At 40.9% G+C, this 20322-nt stretch overlaps 1 protein-coding gene and 1 pseudogene across 4 annotated transcripts in view; one reads left to right on the forward strand and one right to left on the reverse strand.

The window, feature by feature from the left end:
- Window positions 1-20322, forward strand: part of ATP8B (ATPase phospholipid transporting 8B) — a 940482-nt gene that overhangs the window by 529451 nt on the left and 390709 nt on the right. The window lies entirely within an intron of this gene.
- On the reverse strand, window positions 11953-13152 carry LOC137497088 (uncharacterized; annotated as a pseudogene).

The raw sequence follows: 20322 nt of genomic DNA on the forward strand, positions 1-20322 counted from the left end.
GCGAATTCTGTATGCAACACGTGCAGGTGTACGCTTCTGTAATTTTGTGTTATACAGAGTGAAAATCAGGATATGGCTGACTTGTGAGTGCAGTGTAAATTTTAAGTGTGTTTTATTTTGGTTCATTAACTTATTCGTGAACGCATTTTGTTTAGCACTAATAAATTATAGTATTTGAAAATGAATGTGGGGGCGAAGAGGAATAAAACCAGCCCATTATGGTCATTTTTTACAGAGGTAAGGGACAGTGACCATGTGGCACAATGTGATATCTGTAGCCAGAAGCTGTCGTATAAATCATCAATAACAAACTTAAAAACACATCTAAGGAGAAAACACCCTACAGTGATAATATCGAAATCAGGTGAAAATTTTTACAGTGAAATAGTCAATGTGGATAATCCTCAAGTTTCTGCTCCCATTTCAACAAAAAGTACTGCTTCAGGGCCACCTTCTCACTTACCTGACAATTCAGAAAATCAAAGCAATCCTCAGCAACCTCCTGTGTCTTCTTTCCTATCCCATAATCAAAATCTTCACATTACTTCAACTTCAGTACCCACTTCAAGTGTCAACTCTTCTTCAGGGCTTAATACTACAGCAACAAACACCAGCAGTTCATCCCACCAGTCACATATATCAAATTTTTTGACAAAGAAAATCAGTCATTCTGTTCAGAAAAGGCTCAATCACCACTTAATGAAGCTGTTTGTGCTGGATTTTCAACCTTTCTCTATAGTGGAAGACCGCGGGTTTAGGGAATTTGTGAAGGCATTAAATTCTTCATATGAACTCCCCAACAGGAAACTCCTATCTTCTAGTTACCTACCAGCAGCGTATGAGCAATGTTTCAATGCTGTCTCACAACAGCTGTTATCTACTGAAAGTGTCTGCCTTACTACAGATTGTTGGACTTCTAAAAATAATGATTCTTACATAGCTGTCACTGCCCACTACTTGGATGAAAACTTCAAGTTTATTACAACATTACTGGACTGTACACCAGTAGATGGGCCACATACTAGCAGTAATTTGGCTACACATGTAAGAAACATAACAGATAAATTTAATTTATCTGAGAAAGTTCAATTGGTTGTCACAGATAATGCAAGTAACATAAAAAATGCTGTGAAGAATGACCTAGGCTGGAAGCATTTTGGTTGTTATGCACATACCCTGAACCTGGTTGTTCAGGAAGCTTTAGATAAAGTACAACCACTACAAGAAAAGGTCAAATGTATTGTTGCCTTCTTCAAAAGAAGTACAACTGCAACAAGAAAGCTATTGGACTACCAGAAAGCTCACAGTGATGTTATCCCTAAAAAATTAATTCAGAGTGTACCAACTAGGTGGAACTCAACATTTTATATGCTGAGTCGCTTTGTAGAGCTCAAAGATGCAATAAAGGTAACAACAGCATTGACCAGCAACAACTTACCTGTACTCTCTGAAGAAGAATGGGAAATTTGTAAAGATCTCTGCACAGTGCTGAAACCATTTGAAGAAATCACAAAGCAGCTTAGTGGAGAAAAGTATATCACAGGTAGCGATGCTATTCCTCTGACACGTGTTTTATCATCAGTTTGCAAGTCTATGCTGAGACAAAAAATCTGTGCCCCCGTGAAGTCGGTACTGGATATTTTAAACCAGGAAATTGCCACAAGATACCATAATATTGAGTATTCTGGAACTCTAGCTCTGTGTACATTCTTGGATCCCAGATACAGGAAGCCTGGATTTGTAGATACAACTGCTGCAGAAGCAGCAAAGAAACATGCACTAGAACTGGCTACAAAAGTATTCAGACAAGAAAAACAGCCAGAAACACAGCCATCTACACCACAAGAAGCAATTTCCAACTGTGGCTCGTCAGTCTGGGAGGAGTTTGACAGAATGATTGCCAACACTCAACCACAAGGTAAGGAAAAGGTTCAATAAACTAATGTGATGGTTATTAATTTACATTTCAAGAAAATTATTTTAAATATTTTTATTCCAGGAACAGGCACATCTGGGGCTATAGTAGAAGTACAACGGTTCCTGCAGGAGGCATACTATCCCAGGACTGCGGATCCTTTGTTGTGGTGGCAAAAACACAGTCATAATTATCCACTGCTGTCAAAAGTTGTGCGAGAGAGATTTGGCATGGTTGCATCATCAGTTCCTTGCGAACGTATATTCTCGAAGGCTGGAGCGTTTGTCAATGAGAAACGCACTAGACTAAGTCCACAACATGTGCGGCAGTTATTGTTCCTCAATGCCAATTATAGCCAGTGGACTGCATCATAGCTTCTGGGTATCATGTTACAGTATTAAAGGCAGTGTAACTGGAGTATGTAAGATAGTGAAGACAGTGAAATACAGTGCAATTACTAAGCCTGTGATTTTAATTTGTATATAAAATATTACATGTAATGTTGCTGTAAGTTCATGTACATTCTTGGCATGCTTGTGTATATTTGTAAATATCTCCTCAGATTATCAACTTACAATTTAAGTTACTTATGTTCCACTCTAGTGAGGCTATCAATATTGTTTTTACATTAATTCAGTTTATTGTGTCTGTCAGATAAATCTATGTAGATCATTTAACAAGGATATCTTCTGTTCATACATACAGTTTTCTGGTAATTAGTTTTCTATTATTTAATTTTAATTTGTACATAAAATATTAGCTGCAATATTGCTGTAAGATAATGTAACCTTGCTCTTAAATTATGTACATCCTTAGCATGCTTGTAATATTTGTAAATATCTCCCCAGATCGACTTACAATTTAAGTTACTTAAATTTCACTCTAGTGAGGCTATGTGAATATTGTTTTAATGTTAATTCAGTTTATTGTGTCTACCTGTTAAATCTATGTTGATCATTTAACAAGGATAGCTTCTATTCATACAATGAATCATATCAACTTAAGACAAGTACTCCAGTGTTCTGGTAATTAGTTTTATATTATTTAATCTTAATTTGAACATAAAATATTAGATGTAATGTTGCTTACTCTTTAAAAAAATCTCATGTAGGCCTAACCTATATTCTCAGCATGCTCATATATATTTACAGTTATCTCTACAGATTATACAAGCAGAATTTAAGATGGTTTAAATCTGTTACATATCTCCCCTTCTAGTGAGGCATTGTTAACATCATAGTTTTTTCTTTAATTCAGTTTATTGTGTGTCTGTCATTTAAGTCTGTGTACATCATTAAACTAGGATATCTTCTATTCATACACTGTATGTTCCCCAATTTTCTGATAATTAGTTTTCTATTATGAATGCTTATATTACTTTTGTAGGCATAATCCACCAATGTATCTAAATTTCGTCCTGTTATTAGTACTGGTACTCTTAATTCACTGAGCTCAATTTGTAAAGGCACACCCCAAAATTTTGTATACAGTTCTTCTGTACAAGTCTATGGCCTTTTGGTATTAATGGATATAATAAATGTTAGTAGCATTGGGAAAAGTTATTCTGTATAAACTGTAAAAACACAACCATGCTAATAACAAGTCATTGGACACAGGCACAGTCCCGGTTACTCAGGTTCCCCTTGACAATATTATAACATACGACCGGAAATTTTCTAATAGCCGTTTGGAAAGGTATTTGTTTATGAGCAGTATTAGCTTGTCTTTATACTGGTATCAAGGAAAAAAAGCCAAATTATAGTGTAAAAATCACCAGTATAATCTAACCTCAATGTTTACTTAATTGTGTAAAAGCATTAACGAGAGCATTTAAACAATATATTAAAAAGTAATCATGTTTAATTATTAGTTGTAGCTCTTGAAGCATCACTTCACTGGCAAAAACAGTTTAGTTTAATTTATTTTTATGTTAATTCCTTCTGTACAGCAGATTTTAAGTCGCTATTAGAATAGCAGTGTGCAACAACACTGTAGTAATCGTGCCATAACACTAGTATTTGGAAGAAGCAAAACTGCTATTCGAAACAGTTATTTTGAAACTGTTTCGAGCTCGAAACAGGAACAGTTGAAACTGTTTCACACAAATAGCAGTTTAGCCCACCTCTACTGTAGAGTTGTCTACACGGGCGGTTTGCACGCCGCGGGTGGACGCGTCCATGAGCGGGCAGGCGGGTCTAACGCCAGCAGAGGCGTCATTCCCGCTAGCGGTAGAACAGCGAATCATACTCCACGAGGCGGCAGTGAGCAGTTCACCCGCTTCTGTCGCATGATAGGAACTGCCTGAAGTGTAGTATATTCTTTACTAGCTGATGTACCCGTGCTTCGCTCCGGAATTCTACATCGTGTACAGAATTCTAGGTTAGGTAGTGTACACGTTGTGAGCAAGATTGTATTAAATTCCATAGCTCCTAACGTTACCCTAGAAACGCGACGGGGAAGTCACCGAAAGTCTTATCTCATATGAAGACTGGGTTACGGAATATTCATTGTAACGATAGGCCCGCTTGCCTACAATCGGTCACAATCAGGTTGGGGAGTTTAGATTATAATGGCAGACACTCAATCTCCACCTGCCTTTTAACATCCTCAGAAAGACTGTTTTAGTCATTTTTCCAACTGAAATGAACATAGGTCATTACAATCATGTCAGTAGGAATGACACGATTAAAAGCAATGTTTTCATATGAAATACTCGATCAAATGTAAAACCACGCATTTTAACGAACAGTAATACACTTCCGATCAAACAATCCAAATTTTCAGAGCTGGAATGACCAACCCGCAGACAACCGTGATCCGTGAACACTCTTCGTCTTTTTTCGGTGGGAAGGAGGGGTCGAATAGTGGAGAGTCCCAGCAGTAGCGTAGCCAGGATCGGCCAATGGGGGGGTTACAGTTACAAAATTAAGATATAACATAATGAAAGTGCTTGTGCTTGTGCGTGTCTGGTACGCGCATGCATGACTGTCATAAGGATACTGATACAAGAGTGAATTACTGTATGTGATACTCAGATTGCAATACACTACAAAATTCTTACTTTAAAATACAGAACAAGAACAATATGATCGAGGTCAGCAGTTTTATCTCAAACGGTATGTTCAGTTTACAATCTAAAATCTAATTTTCGAGGCTTCCTAGAAAATAAATTTAACAACATCTGTTGGTTTTACAACTGTGTCTCTGTGAATGTTCAAGGGAGCCAACCCGTTGAGTCGACTTTCACTTGTGGTATTTCTGAGGTAGGTTTTAAGGCGTCTTAATGTTGAAAATGATCTCTCACTGGCTGCAGTGGTGACAGGTAGGGTGGCAAACACTCTCAACAAGCAGTAGATTGCAGGGAGTTTATCTTGATCACATAAAAGAAGTTTATTGTTTACTGTCAGTTTCTATTTATTTTATTTTTGTGAAAGTTCAATGAGGGGGGTTCTAACCCCCAGTAACCCCCCCCCCCCTGGCTACGCCCCTGAGTCCCAGGGCAAAAACTATGTCTTTTTACTAATCTGCTTCCTAGGAATACACGATGAATCGCAAAATCTCAACTCAATACACTGGCGGGGAAGAAACTATCTGACTTGGAGGCAAATTCTTCCTCAAAGCCAGAGGTGAAAGCCCCTCTTCACTGCTAATTTGGAATAAAATAAATATAGATTTAATAAAAGTGAAGCGGAAGAAGCTTTTCTTAAGAAACGGCTCTTTTCAGGGTTGAATTTTGAATTATTTAGTGAATTGTGGTGCTATAATTTGGAGTAAGCCTCAATTGTAATTCTAGACCAGGCCCTACTACTACTACCACTACTACTATTACTACTTTTGGGGATCATTGTAAGTATCTAGGTGTTAATAGACTATAAGGAAAGATCTTCATTGGGGTAATCACATAAATGGGATTGTAAATAAAGGGTACCGATCTCTGCACATGGTTATGAGGGTGTTTAGGGGTTCTAGTAAGGATGTAAAGGAGAGGGCATATAAGTCTCTGGTAAGACCCCAACTAGAGTATGGTTCCAGTGTATGGGACCCTCACCAGGATTACCTGATTCAAGAACTGGAAAAAATCCAAAGAAAAGCAGCTCGATTTGTTCTGGGTGATTTCCGACAAAAGAGTAGCGTTACAAAAATGTTGCAATGTTTGGGTTGGGAAGAATTGAGAGAAAGAAGAGCTGCTCGACTAAGTGGTATGTTCCGAGCTGTCAGCGGAGAGATAGCATGGAATGACATTAGTTGACGAATAAGTTTGAATGGCGTTTATAAAAGTAGGAATGATCACAATATGAAGATAAAGTTGGAATTCAAGAGGACAAACTGGGGCAAATATTCATTTATAGGAAGGGGAGTGAGGGACTGGAATAACTTACCAAGGGAGATGTTCAATAAATTTCCAATTTCTTTGAAATCATTTAGGAAAAGGCTAGGAAAACAACAAATAATGAATCTGCCACCTGGGCGACTGCCCTAAATGCAGATCAGTATTGATTGATTGATTGATTGATTGATTGATTGATACTTCTACAAAGTGAGCCTCTGCCTTAAATGTGAAGATTGCTAATTCAAAAGAGCGCGTCAGAGTAGGGATCGAATAGCTGGAATACTATGATGCTATTTTGCTTTACGTCGCACCGACACAGATAGGTCTTATGGCGACGATGGGATAGGAAAGGCCTAGGAATGGGAAGGAAGCGGCCGTGGCCTCAGTTGAGGTACAGCCCCAGCATTTGCCTGGTGTGAAAATGGGAAACCACGGAAAACCATCTTCAGGGCTGCCGACAGTGGGATTCGAACCCACTATCTCCCGGATGCAAGCTCACAGCTGCGCGCTCCTAACCGCACGGCCAACTCGCCCGGTAATACTGTGATGAACCGGTGTGTTACGTACTAGCAGTATCAGGAAATGTATGAACCAGAGGAATGGAATGCTAAAGAAGAACGTTTTCTAACTCCCCAGCTGTTTCCCGCCAATATTCAGTCAGGCTGTTATACTCTGTACGCAGCAGTAATCCCATCTATCGGAGTTGAGTGGCAGCATAAGAGACAAAGAACATCACAACAAACAATGGTCTATATAATATTATTGTTGATTAATGTTATGCGGTTTCGATATAGTAGGCCTTCACATTTAGTTTTCTTCCGACTCTGAAATACCACTCTTATCGCAGTTGGTGAGGTAAGACTGAATAAAACATAAAAGTAAGGGTGTATTCTGCCCGAAGGCAGGTCCGAACCTCCGCAGAGGTGTGCCTCAGACGGAGTTTATGTGCGGTAGGGTGGCCAGTTCCTTTCTGCTTCTCCATTCCCTTACCCCCCACCAACAGCGCGTGGCAACTCATCCAAATCTTGATCACGCCCAATGTTGCTTACCTTCGGAGATCTCACGGGATCCCGTGTTTCAACATGGCTACGGCCGTTGGCAATAAAACATAAATGATCAGAAATTGTATTCTCTCTAACTTTTGTTATGCAGTATTTTTCGATAGGACCAATAACTTATTGTAGGTATTTAAAATAAATTTTAGGAGCCTTTCCTTAAACTGCAATTTTATCCAGGGTGAATAAAATTGTTTATAGCTTAGACTGTAGTTTCTTATTCCCCGACTCTATGTACCGATTTTCATTATATTCTGTTAACCCATTTTCTCCTGTGGTGCGGCGTTGATATGGACTAAGCAACAAAAATACAAATTCATGAATGTCTCTGTTATCATAGCCGATACGGTAAACATGTATGAGACATAAATGATAGGAAATTTAATTCTATATAACTTGAGTTACGTAATATTTATCAATAAGACCACTTCCCCTAAACTAGCATTTCACTCGTTTAGTAATACGCTCCTTAATAAGTTCAAACAGCTCATCGAATGAAGCAATTGACTTCTATAATATTGAAAAAACATTTCCGGATAGCTCATGTGTTCGCAAAACGTTAAATGAAATTGCCCAGTGGTGAGCCGATTCGATAACGCAGAGTGAGTCCACCAACGTCTTTTCTTACAAGGTTTCTTTTTCAATATTGCTAATAACTGTAGTTGAACAGCTCCGACAACAAGACTTATTTGCACGACGTCCATCATTATAGTATGGCAGGTTTATCGCTGGTGGAGAATGGCTGCGCGTGTCGCTGGCGTTTTTGGCGCTGTTTACAGGCGTCAATTCAACCGCTCGTGTAGAATAGGCTAAAAGTTTGGGCGGTCAGGCGGGCGAACAGCGGCGTTTTACCTGCTCGTGGAGAATCAGCCTTAGAGCCGGGAGTGTCCGAGGACATGTTCGGCTCGCCAGATGCAGGTCTTTTGATTTGACACCCGTAGGCGACCTAAGCGTCGTGATACGGATGAAATGATGAGGAAGACGACACATAGGCTACACCCAGCCCGCGTGCCAGCTAAATTAACCAATTATGGTTAAAATTCCTGACCCCGCCGGGAATCGAAGCCGGGACCCCTGTGACCAAAGGCCAGCACGCTAACCATTTAGCCATAGAGCCGGACAGTCTGTATATATATAACACACGAAGTAGGATGGCACATGTAGCAGATAGCTGTGATATAGAAGAAAATAATAAGCAGTTGCTCTTTCCTGTCAGTAAGCCGATTGAACAAGCTGTTGCATTACGGGAAACCCTTTTTCCACGACTAAGAGGAGTAAAACATATTCTCCTGCTTCTCACTCTGACGAAACTCCAGGCACCCCTGGTAAAAGAGGCAGACCAGTATAACTATTTTATTCTAATTTGTATTATTATGAATAATAAAGAAAAAAGTCACGAGACAATGTATATGTGTGACGCAGTTATGGTGATATGAATAAACGCGAGACCAACTACAATATTTTATCAGACCGTAATACAGAATCCAACATGGCGGTTGTTTTGGGAATTGCCCTCGGCGTAGATCTGCTGTATGCTGTGAAACAAGAGGAAACGATGAGTTAAATTCTACATAAAAGAATTAACGCTGATCATTTCCGTAAAGTAGAACTATTATACAAAGGGCACTAGGAAGGTTTCGCAATACGCAAAAACGGTTGGCTGGGCACCCCTGTTATAGTGAGGGATGAAAAGAGGGGTGAAAATCGGTCTAGAAGACAGCAAGGCGCGACCTTCACACCAGTTGTTACCAAGCAGTGGGATTGAAAGATAGTTAAGATGTCAGTGTGGTCTAAAGGTGAATATCGCGCAGTTATCCGCTACAATTTTGCTCGTGGATTAACTGTTGACCAGTGCCTGGAGGAAATGAATCCTGTGCTGGGGAAAGACTGTCCACATCGGGCAACAATTTTCCGCTGGTACAAAGAGTTCCGGACGGGAAATTTTGGGGTTGAAGACGATCCTCGTTCTGGGCGACCGTCTGAAGCAGTGAGTGAGGAAAACACTGAAGCTGTGAGGAAAATATTGCAGCAAGAGAGGCGGTTGGCGTATCGGCAGGTAGAAGAGACCCTCCACATCCCGGCACCAGATATTCATTCAATTCTACACGACAATCTCCATGTTAGAAAGGTTTGTTTCCTTTGGGTGCCCCATTCATTTTCAGAGGAACAAAGGGTACAACGAGTGAAATGGTGCCGAAAAATGCTAAACCAGTTTGAAAATTGGACTTCGCGTAACATCAATAGCATCGTTATAGGTGACGAAACTTGGCTTTATTATTGCGATGTCCCAACAAAATCCCAGAACAAGGTGTGGCTGTTTGGAGATGAGGGTACTCCTGTGACTGTGCGAAAGTCAAGGTCATTGAAGAAAAGGATGATTGCAGTATTCTTCACTAAACGGGACATCCTGACTCGGGTTGTGCTAGATACACAAAGGACAGTTACTGCTAAGTGGTACAGTGAGACTTGTCTGCCTCAGGTCATCCAGGCTCTCAAGCAGCTCCGTCCAAGGTCACGGCTCATCACTTGGCTCTTGCATCACGACAATGCTCCAGCACATCGTGCTAATGTAACAATGGATTTTTTTTTTGCCAGATCAAGGTTGGCTGTGCTTGATAACCCTCCATACAGTTCTGATCTTGCCCCATGTGATTTCGCACTCTTCCCAGAAGTGAAAATGAAGCTGAAAGGGCGGCGTTTTGCATCCGACAAGAAGCTTCTGGCAGCATGGGATCAAGAGTGTGAAAATGTAACCGAAGAAAAGTGGCAGAGTTGGTTCAGTGACTGGTTTCGACGTATGGAGAAGTGTATTGAGTGTGGTGGAAATTATTTTGAAAAAGTCTAAAGCATTCACTCACATTGCAAAACTTTTCTAGTGCCCTTTGTATTCAACATCAACTGCGTTTACAAAATTAAAAACCACAACACAATATTATTTATCGCCTGAAAATAATATTTAAGACACGAACATCTATTCGAACCAAGTACATAACCCAACAACCAGCAAAGTTGAAAATCACGAACTTTTACTAACAAAATTGTACCCGGAGGTACACCTCAACTCCGCACATTAAGTGCCTTAAGGACCGCTATCTATCGAACAAATCTTGAAACAGCTAGTGTAGGAAGTTGGGACATTGATCAGAAGATGTCACCACTAAACAAAAGAGTAATATTCTAAAGTTTCCTAAACTGATTGGATTTCTTTGCTTTGTTTTGGTGTATCACTAGAAGTTCGCGCTTTTCTCCATAGATGGCTCTCGAAAAAACTGAGGTCCTGCACTCTGGTGCAAGGTGGTATAATTAGTGATTTAAAGAAGTTTTTTTTTTTAGGTTTTCTCAACTGAATTGACTTTTATTATTTTGATACTCCAAGGTTTGCAACACTATGCGTCTCATCCCGCCAACGTTGGTTTTTTTACCAATAATAAATTTTCTGTATTTATTTTTCAGCCAATCATAGGCTTCTTGTAACTTTTGATTATCCAATAAAATGAGAGGGTGTGTCCGGATTTAGTCCAGAGCCTTCTCGAACCCTTCTCTCGGGTATAAATGCTGCGGCCTTTTCAAGTTAGCTTGTCTTATTGATCGTCGTGTTACTGAGTGTGTGCGTTAAGAGAGCAGGCGGGGTTCCTCATTCTTCGGCAGGCAGAACATCAGCCAAGGTATTGGCCACCAGTTTTCTCTCTCTGTAGCTATCTCCGCAAACTGACCCGAGGGGAAGTTTCTAACCTTTAACTATGTAACCGTTGTTTCTAAAATGTCAACTTTATTCTTTCTCACGTAAAATTTCATAAACACTTAAACTGTAAATCGGGGATAGCGAGTGCGTTACCCTCTCGAATTCCCCTTCAATTTATCTTGAGGTGACTATGATTTTGTAACTATTTTCATCCTGTAAATCATTTATTAACTTGTCCTCCTAGTCACCTCAGTAGTTCGGGATTAGCCTCTGCATCATCGGGCCGCGATCCCAAGTGGGATTTTAAACTTGGTTGTCAAGGAGTGCAAGTGTACCCCTCCATACATATTGAGCTTGGGCCAGTAATTTAACCTGTTCTTCCTTTTTCACGAAGGCCCAGTAGGATGGGTACTAGATACCTCTGTGTAATCTAAATGGTAAATTGTAGGTTGTGTCTGGAGAGGCCATAGATTGAAAGGTATTGTGTAAAGTTGTCTTGAGTAGGCTGTAAGAAATTGGGAGCGTAGCCTCCTTGGTAGAAGTTGGAGAGCATGTAAGCTCTTTTCTGATATTTGTGTAATAATGGGTGGTGCCTTTGGGAGGCCGTAAATTGTAACTGTTGGAGTAAAGTGCTCTTGAAAATTGTGTCTTGGGAGATATCTCTCCTTATCTAACTAAACCAACATCAGCGACGTTGTAAACTTGTAAATTTGGAGCTCGAAGCTCAAAATTTGTAAATTACCAATCCTTGGGTTTTCTATTCTTGTATCAAACTGCTATTGTACCCTGAAAACTTGTTAAGGCCTGTTTTCACATGTAGGACTGTGCTGCGACTGTGCTGTGTCGCTCGCAGTCGCCAAACAGTATAAACCAATCCATTTGCATTGAACAGCAGTTGAGTATTTTCACATGTAGGACTGTGTCCCTACCGTGTTGGTATCCTGCTGCCATGGATTGCCAAGCAGAGCGATTACGGCCCACACAGTCGTCGCCTGGTCTCAGCACAGTACCACATGTGAAAATTAGAAACGGTCGCCCTAGTGTCGCCAAGCCGAATTTCCGTCTTATTTCGGTGGTAATCGGTAGCACTCGGTAGCATTCTCCAATACTCGTCGTGTTCTCGACTGCCGGAAATTATAATTCGCCTGCCTTTTATCACTGATCCGGGGTATGGACGCATCAGATACGTTTTCAGTCGGAAAGCTTCATCACCAAGTATTACATAAGGCACAGGCTCATTACAATTTGGCAACGGTTTAGGACCTGCTATATTTATCCTTTTGTTTTCCAAAGATCTTCCTAAAACTGATCTTGAGAATAGTCCTCCGTCACTGGACTTACCATAACCTCCTACATCAACAGCAATTAATCTGTTTTTGGCGTCCACTAATGCCAAAAGAACTATAGAGAAGGTATGTTTATAGTTATGAAAGAGAAACCCGCTGCTTGGGGGCGCTTGAATAACATCGTGTTTTCCGTCTAAAGCTCCTATACAGTTCGGAAAACGCCACAGATCATAGAATTCTTCGGATATTTTCTTCCACATTTCCTCAGTAGGTTGTGGAGACAAAATGTCCCAAATAGCCTCACATGTGGAGACTATTATAGAGTGAACAGCTGTCGGGGAAATTCTGTAAGTAAAACTCATGGAGATCTGCGAATTTCCAGATGCGAGATACTTGGAAAGTGTGTAAAAATTAATATTAATATTAATATCTACTCAGTGAATATTTTAATGTTAATTCAATGTTAATTAACTGCATATATATGCGTATAATGCTAGTGGACATGCAAGTGCCAAATTTACACCAAACGTACACTGATGTACGATCAAAATACTTCAGTATATATGAATATTATTTACCATAACGTTAATGCTAGTTTCTCTTCTGCACTTATGGGTTTCCTCCATTTTGAATTCTTTTTCGTGAGATGTGGTTTCAGTGGTTGAAGCAAATTGTCAAACTTGGAGTAAGTCATTCGAAAATAGTATACGAATTTTTCTTGGTCATTTCGTAGCCGACCGAAAATTGTGTGAAACTCTCCTTCTTCTTCTTCTCTCGTTGTAAACAATTTATGAACCCAGCATCGTTTTATTTTTCTTCTTCTTTTGTTGTAAAACAATGTACGCTGCACAGGCAATAATTACGTCTTCTTCGTTCGGATCCATGTCTCCAACCTGTGAGCACAGATGCAATGAACAAGGACCACACGACCACAGCACAGTCGCAGCACAGTCCTACATGTGAAAAGACAGAGTAGGCGACACCTCCGTAGCACGGCCGAAGCACAGCAGAAGCACAGTCCTACATGTGAAAACAGGCCTTTATTTCACCAAGTGAAGAGTTTTGTTAAAATTTTTGAGTTTTAAATGAATCTTTGTCTCTCGCAGATAGACCCATTCCAGCCCACACCTTCTTTCACCTCTCTCTCTGTTCCACGGAAACTCCGTAACAAAAATAATAGCGTAAAATATTTTTAAAAGAACAAACGCAAAGCACCGTCCCCAGTACTATAAAAGCCATTCTCATTTACTACGAAGTACAGTAGCCAGCTTCAAATATAATTTTAAAACATCAGTTCGTTTTCAGTGACGTCACTGAAGATTGATTAAACAAGTATAACTAAGCAGACACGATATTTTCTAAGAATAATAATAATTTGCTGCCAAGTTTCAATATTTTGCGTTCCCCTGCCTTTACTCCTGGGAGTTCACATGCATTATTGCAGTTAGACCACAGTGGGTGGTTAGACTACCTATCTTCACATTTTTGGTCTGGAGGTTCTTAGCAAGTTCCTTTGGAAAAGTTTTTCCTAAATAGCATGTTTGTATGTATTGATAAAAACCTAGATAAAACAACGAACACTGATGACGTTCATAATTTCCGTAAAGAAGAATTGTTAAATACGACATAAACCACGTTTCTAAAGTCAAGGATCACGAAATAATGCTGTATCGTCTGAAAAATATTATAGAAGGAACCTTATCGAACAGATAAGATACCGACAGATAGTGAAATTGCAAATTCAAGCTACATGATTATCTCTTCCGTTTGGACACACTCGCAACATAAACAAAACATAATGTAAACAAGACCCGATAGCCTGGTAGCGTATGGCCAAAGCTCGTGGCCATTTTATCACATATTGATACATGCCTTCAGGTCTGATATAATAATTGCTAATTGTAGTAGGTCTTGATAATGGTTTGGAAATTTCCTATCGATAATAGAGTACTATCGATTCTGTTATTTTAGTTCCATTCAGTTGACAGTACTACCGGAACCGTTTATGATTATGGGAATCATACTCTTTGGAATTTTATGTTGACCAACGAGCTAGAAAGAGGACTATAGAGTGGCTATTGGACCGCCATATTTGAATCTACTTGAAAGGCACGCCCGCCATATTGTAAGCGATCAAATCGAGTGGGCGTGTGTTGAAGCAAGTACAGAAGCTGCGGGAATAAATACAGTTTCACAGTTTTCTTTATTAGAGAAGCAGTCAAAGATGCATAATGCCTGTTTAAAAGGACATTAAAAATGCAAGGTACAGACTACATACTTACATATTGATTTTTTTTGCTATTGGCCTTACGTCGCATCGACACAGATAAGTCTTATGGCGACGATGGGACAGGAAAGGGCTAGGAAAGGGAAGGAATCGGCCGTGGCCTTAATTAAAGTACAGCCCCAGCATTTGCCTGGTGTGAAAAGAGGAAACCACAGAAAACCATCTTCAGGGCTGCCGACAGTAGGGTTCGAACCCACTATCTCCCGACTACTGGATACTGGCAGCACTTAAGCGACTGCAGCTATCGAGCTCGGTCTTACATATTGTATAAAGAAAGAAAATTAGTGCATTTACAGTACGGTGGCCCTAATAACAATACATATCACAATAGTACATTGCCATTTAACAAATTTAGACCTACATGCAGGGAATGAAAATATAGAACAGAAAACCTTGAACAAAGTAATAGAACAACATCGAGAAATAATTCATATAACTTTAATGAAAATGAAAACCTACAACCTGTTTTCCAGTCATTGACCGGGTCAGGGTTGTAATGAATGAAGCAGATATAGGCTGTTAGTGCGATGGGGTCGCCACTCCCAAAGTGATTTATTAATGACTGATGGATGCTATGAAATGAGAATGGAGAGTGTTGCTGGAATGAAAAATGACAGGGAAAACCGGAGTACCCGGAGAAAAATCTGTCCCGCCTCCACTTTGTCCAACACAAATCTCACATGGTGTGACCGGGATTTGAACCACGGTGTCCAGCGGTGAGAGGCCGACGCGCTGCCTTCTGAGCCACGGAGGCTCCGATAACATTAATAATAATAATAATAAATCCTGGTATTTTGCCAGTTACCTGGATTTGGCATTTGTATGGATTTAGCCTAATTCTACGACCGGATGCCCTTCCTGACGACGACGCCAACCTTAGGTGGAGTGATGTATTTACTATTACGTGTTTCTGTGGTGGTTTGTAGTATGTTCTGTTGTGTGTAGATGACGAAGATTATCCAGTCCCCGATCCAGAGGAATTAACTGTCAACTACCCGGTAAAAATCCTCAACTCGGTCGAATCCGGGGCCCCCTGAACTAAAGGCCAGCACGCTGATCACTCAGTTGCCGGACACAGGCAACTTGGCAGGTTCGATCCTAGCTCAATACGATGGTATCTGAAGGTGCTCAAATCCCTCAGCCTCGTGTCAGTTGGTTTACTGGCACGCAAAAGAACTCCTGCGGGACTACATTCAGGCACCTCGGCTTATCCGAAAAGGTAGTTAGTAGGACATAAAACTAATAATAATTTACGAAAAATAAGTATTTGTTCACATTTATTTTTTTTTTCAAAATGCTGGGGAAATGTGCACTGTAGGATACAATGTAATAATAAATAGTGTTATTAGTTTTTCATCCTACCAAGTACTTGTACGGTTTTCGGAGAAGCTGAAGTGGCGGACATATGTCCCGCCGGAGTTCCCTTACGTGCCAGTAAATCTATTGATAGAAGGGTGACGTATCTGAGCACCTTCAAATACCAAATATGCCAAATTAAGCTCAGAAATCCAGCGCTCTACCGTCTGAGTCACTCAGCCAGGCAGGATACAGTTTATCGTGCCTGGCTGTCTGGTCAGTTCCTACAAGAAAATAAAAGTAGGCCTACCCTACACGAGCTGGATTATGCTACACAGGCAACGTAATTCTGCTAATCGCCCATAACTGTGTACGTTAGTAAGAAAATCTTATTTGAAATATGATTATATTCTTCGTGTTTTTTTCTACAATTTGTGCATTTGCTTGCCACACACGTAGAGAGCATAATTTATTCGATCTAATCTATTAAAAGTAACGCATCTTAAGCGGAAGAACGGCGCTTAAACTATGGAGTCCCTATTTCGCCTTGGCACCACCCAGAGCGCTGTAGCAGCCATGTTAGCCACTCTATAGTCCTCTTTCTAGCTCGTTGATGTTGACCGATTGATTTGTGCTTCTCTGTGCGTTTGTTTTTGTTTTCCAACACCATTCTCATCTTTTTTGTGCACCTAATCCATCGAAAATTTACCTCAGTTTTGTCAGACACATTTCATACAAGGTTTTTCAGGAGAATTGAAATCTGTTACTTCTCTGTAATAGGTTACTTAATGTGTTGTCGTCTACGTATTCGTAGAAAGTTTATCGGAATCGTGGAGAATTAGAACTGTTGACCTGGACGTTAATCCTTACAACTAAATATGAACCCGTTAATCAGTCACTCTCTAAATATGTTGGATGTTTGGAGGTTTACAGTTAGCTTCATCAGAGGAAAGTATTTGTTATGAAATTATGTTGGATTAATCCCTCGTTTATTGTGGTGGTTCTCGAGAAAAGTAGTGAATTTACACTTCCAAAAATTAGTCCGTCCGTTGTACAAGACAAGTCGGGTGAGTACTGTTTTTTATTATTGTTCTCTTGTGAATATTTTTGATGATTTCTTTGAAGTAGGTAGCCCTAACCATCCTTGTTACAGTCAGTACAGTGATATGAATGTCCAGTTACTCTCATTTCTCTCGTTGTTCGCATACAAAATAACCAACAGATAGTGAAATTGCGAATTCAATCGGTGTAAATGCGTTTTATATGCCTTGATTAACGCCTACAAGAGGCACATTATGGGTTTTAGCTGCCTCTGGCTTGATGCGCCGTCGCTGCACAGTATCATTTTGTTTCAAGTAGAGCTTCCTGAGATTCCAGTGTTTGTCTACTCTTTAGACCCATTTTTTTTTTTTTTGATACGAGGTTCGGGATGAGGTGAGATGAATTTGTATGGCATGTGTTTACGGCCGGATGCCCTTCCCGACGCCAACCTCAGTTGAGTTCATGAAGATGAAATGAATGATGGTGAATGAAATTGTGTAAGGAGGTGAAGGAATTGGCTGCGGTCTATGAAATTGAACTGTCCCGGCATTTACCTAGAAGTGAAAATGGGAAACCACAGAATCTCAGGACATCCGACGGTGGGGATGTAACCTACGAGTCTCTCGGATGTAGGGCTTCGCTTTAAAGCCGTAGCTTGCGAACACGTGCGGCCACTCCACTCGTTTCCTGAGATTCCATGAAATTAAAATGAAATGAAATGTCGTATGGCTTTTAGTGCCGGGATATCCCAGGACGGGTTCCCGTAGGCGACCTGCGCGTCGTGATGAGGATGAAATGATGATGAAGACAACACATACACCCAGCCCCCGTGCCGTAGGAATTAACCAATTAAGGTTAAAATCTCCGACCCGGCCGGGAATCGAACCCGGGACCCTCTGAACCGAAGGCCAGTACGCTGACCGTTCAGCCAACGAGTCGGACAGATTCCATGAACTATCTATATTCTTAGTTATTTTTCCGGGTTGAACTGTGTTGTTGTTTTCTGTACATTACGTGCAGTTTACGGACGTTTCGAATACATTGTAGCACTCTTTGTCAAGGCGACTGAAATACCCCTACTCGATCCGAGGTAATCAGTCTCCCAGGCAGCAGTCGCACTACTTGTGCCTTTCTGGCTGACGTAAGCCCCCTGGCTGTATCGTGAGAATTCTGGAAAGTATGTGTCACAGCCAGGTAGTGGGACTTGCCGCGCTGTTATGTAATTAGAGGTTCGACCTGCGTGTTTATGTTGTAGTCTGTATGTCTATCTATGTATGATAAGCATGCGAGAATTGCTGATTTTGTATCCTTCTTCTAAATTCATATTGTTCGGGTGTTTCTTGATTTCGATAGCCTCACGGATTTTTCTTTCCAGATTCCAAGGGATAGCTGCTAGGATCTTGGTCTTGTCAAAAGATATTCCGTGTCTTGTTTCGCAGGAATACTTGGCTACAGCTGAAACATCTGTGGTTTGGTTCGTGGTGTGCCGGATGTGTTCTTTTAGGCGGGTAGAGATCAGATGTTTTGTTTCACTAACATAGCACGTTCCGCAACTGCATTCAATGTATACTCCAGGAGCCTGTAGTTCTAATGTGTCTTTTACTGGTGGTAGATAACGGGCTAGCTCCAGGGTGGTTTATAGATGGTTTTTATTTCGTATTTATCCAGTATCTTGCCGATCCTGTCTGTAGTGTTTCTAATGTATGGAAGTATCGCTGTTTTGGGGCGGGTCAGTTCTTCTTTCCCGTTGTTTTCATTATTACTCCAGCCCGGCTGATAAGACTTTCACACCCGCGGAACGATTTCGTTTGTTTACACGCTCGCGGCCTTCTCGGGAAGGATGTTTTCAAGCGATGCTCAGTGCTGCTAATCTCTGTACTTAGGAACTAATGAGTGAGTGGTGCTTCGATAGCTGCTGGTGGTGATTATTGTTACACGATTGGTGAGGAGTTGTTCTTGCCGTGTGGACGTTAGGACCTGGACAAGACCAGTGAGATAGAGACAAGGAAAGGGGGTCTGGGGGCGTAAGCCCCCATGTTAGAAGCCGCGAAGCGGCCCTAGGCCTCTAGTTTCGTGTGGAAAAAGATTGGTCTGGACTGGTTCTTGCCGTGCGGACGGTTAGTATAGGACCTGGACAAGAACATTGATATAGTGACGAGCGAAGGACTTTTATTGTGCTGGGGTTGGTAACGGATTATGATTAACATTATTGACGGGAACGAGATGACGTACCACTTTACATTGGCCAATAGGAATGCAAGTAGCTACTTCAGAAATGAAAATGGCGTGTAATACTCTTCATTAGGTTATAAAAGTAAATGTAGTTTTGGGGGCGGGATTATGGTCGATTCTTGGACATCGCAGTGAACACGTCTCTCCTCTGAGACGCACTCCAAGTAAGGTCTCATTAATTTCTACTTACTTATAACATTAGAAATATGTTGTCAGCCGGGTTGGAGTAATACCTTGTTTTCTTCTACGGCGGCCTTTTCTTTGTTTTCTGATTTTTTAAAGACCCGTCGGATGTTTTTGAGTGAGTAGCCATTTCTCCTGAAGGTTCTCGTGAGGTGTTCTTTCTCCTCTTCCAGGTGTTCTGCGTCTGATAACGCTATGGCCCTGTTAACCAGAGATGTTAGAACAGCCTGCTTTTTGTGATAGGTGGTGATGAGAAGAGGCGTGCAGGTACCTGTCTGTGTGTGTGAGTTTCCTGTATACTGCGTGACTCGAGAGTCCCATTGATGTTGCGTTTTACTGGGACATCCAGGAACGGTAGTTTTCCGTTTACTTCGATTTGCATGGTGAACTGAATATTTACGTGAATAGAGTTGAGGTGGTCGAGATATGGCTGCAGGTTATTGCTTCTGTGAGGCCAGATCACGAACGTGTCATCCACATAACGGAGAAAACATTTCGGTTTCAGGGTAGATGTGGTAAGGTTTTCTGTTATTGGAGAAAGCGGCGATCCCCTCGCGGCCCCTTCTGTCTGCTCGTAGAACTCCCCGTTAAAGTAGAAATAAGTGGCGTTGAGGCATTCTTTAGCTAGTGTTCACAGGTCTTCTGGAAGTTTCTGGTCTAATAGCGGAAATGCTTCTGTTGGCGTCACCTTGGTGAAAAGTGACGTGACGTCAAAACTTACTAATAAGTCCGTACTTTCAATTGATTGATTTTTAAAGAGCTGGATAAAATGTCGGAGATCTTGTAGCTCTCACGATAGGTCGCAGAGGTATGCCTTCTTTATGGATTTTTGGGAGGCCATACTATTGAGGAGGTATCGGGTCCGAGGAAATCAGTTTCTTCTGTATTTCGGCTGGAATACTGGAATTTTTTTACTAGTCTGTGGAGTTTGTTCTTAATGCGGTTGGTAGGGTTTCTTATTTTCCTGTACGTAGAATCGGCGAGTAGGCCTAATTGTTCAATTATCAGTGTGTAG

This window comes from Anabrus simplex, chromosome 1 (genome assembly GCF_040414725.1).
Source record: "Anabrus simplex isolate iqAnaSimp1 chromosome 1, ASM4041472v1, whole genome shotgun sequence".
In the NCBI taxonomy this organism is placed as follows: Eukaryota; Metazoa; Arthropoda; class Insecta; order Orthoptera; family Tettigoniidae; genus Anabrus; species Anabrus simplex.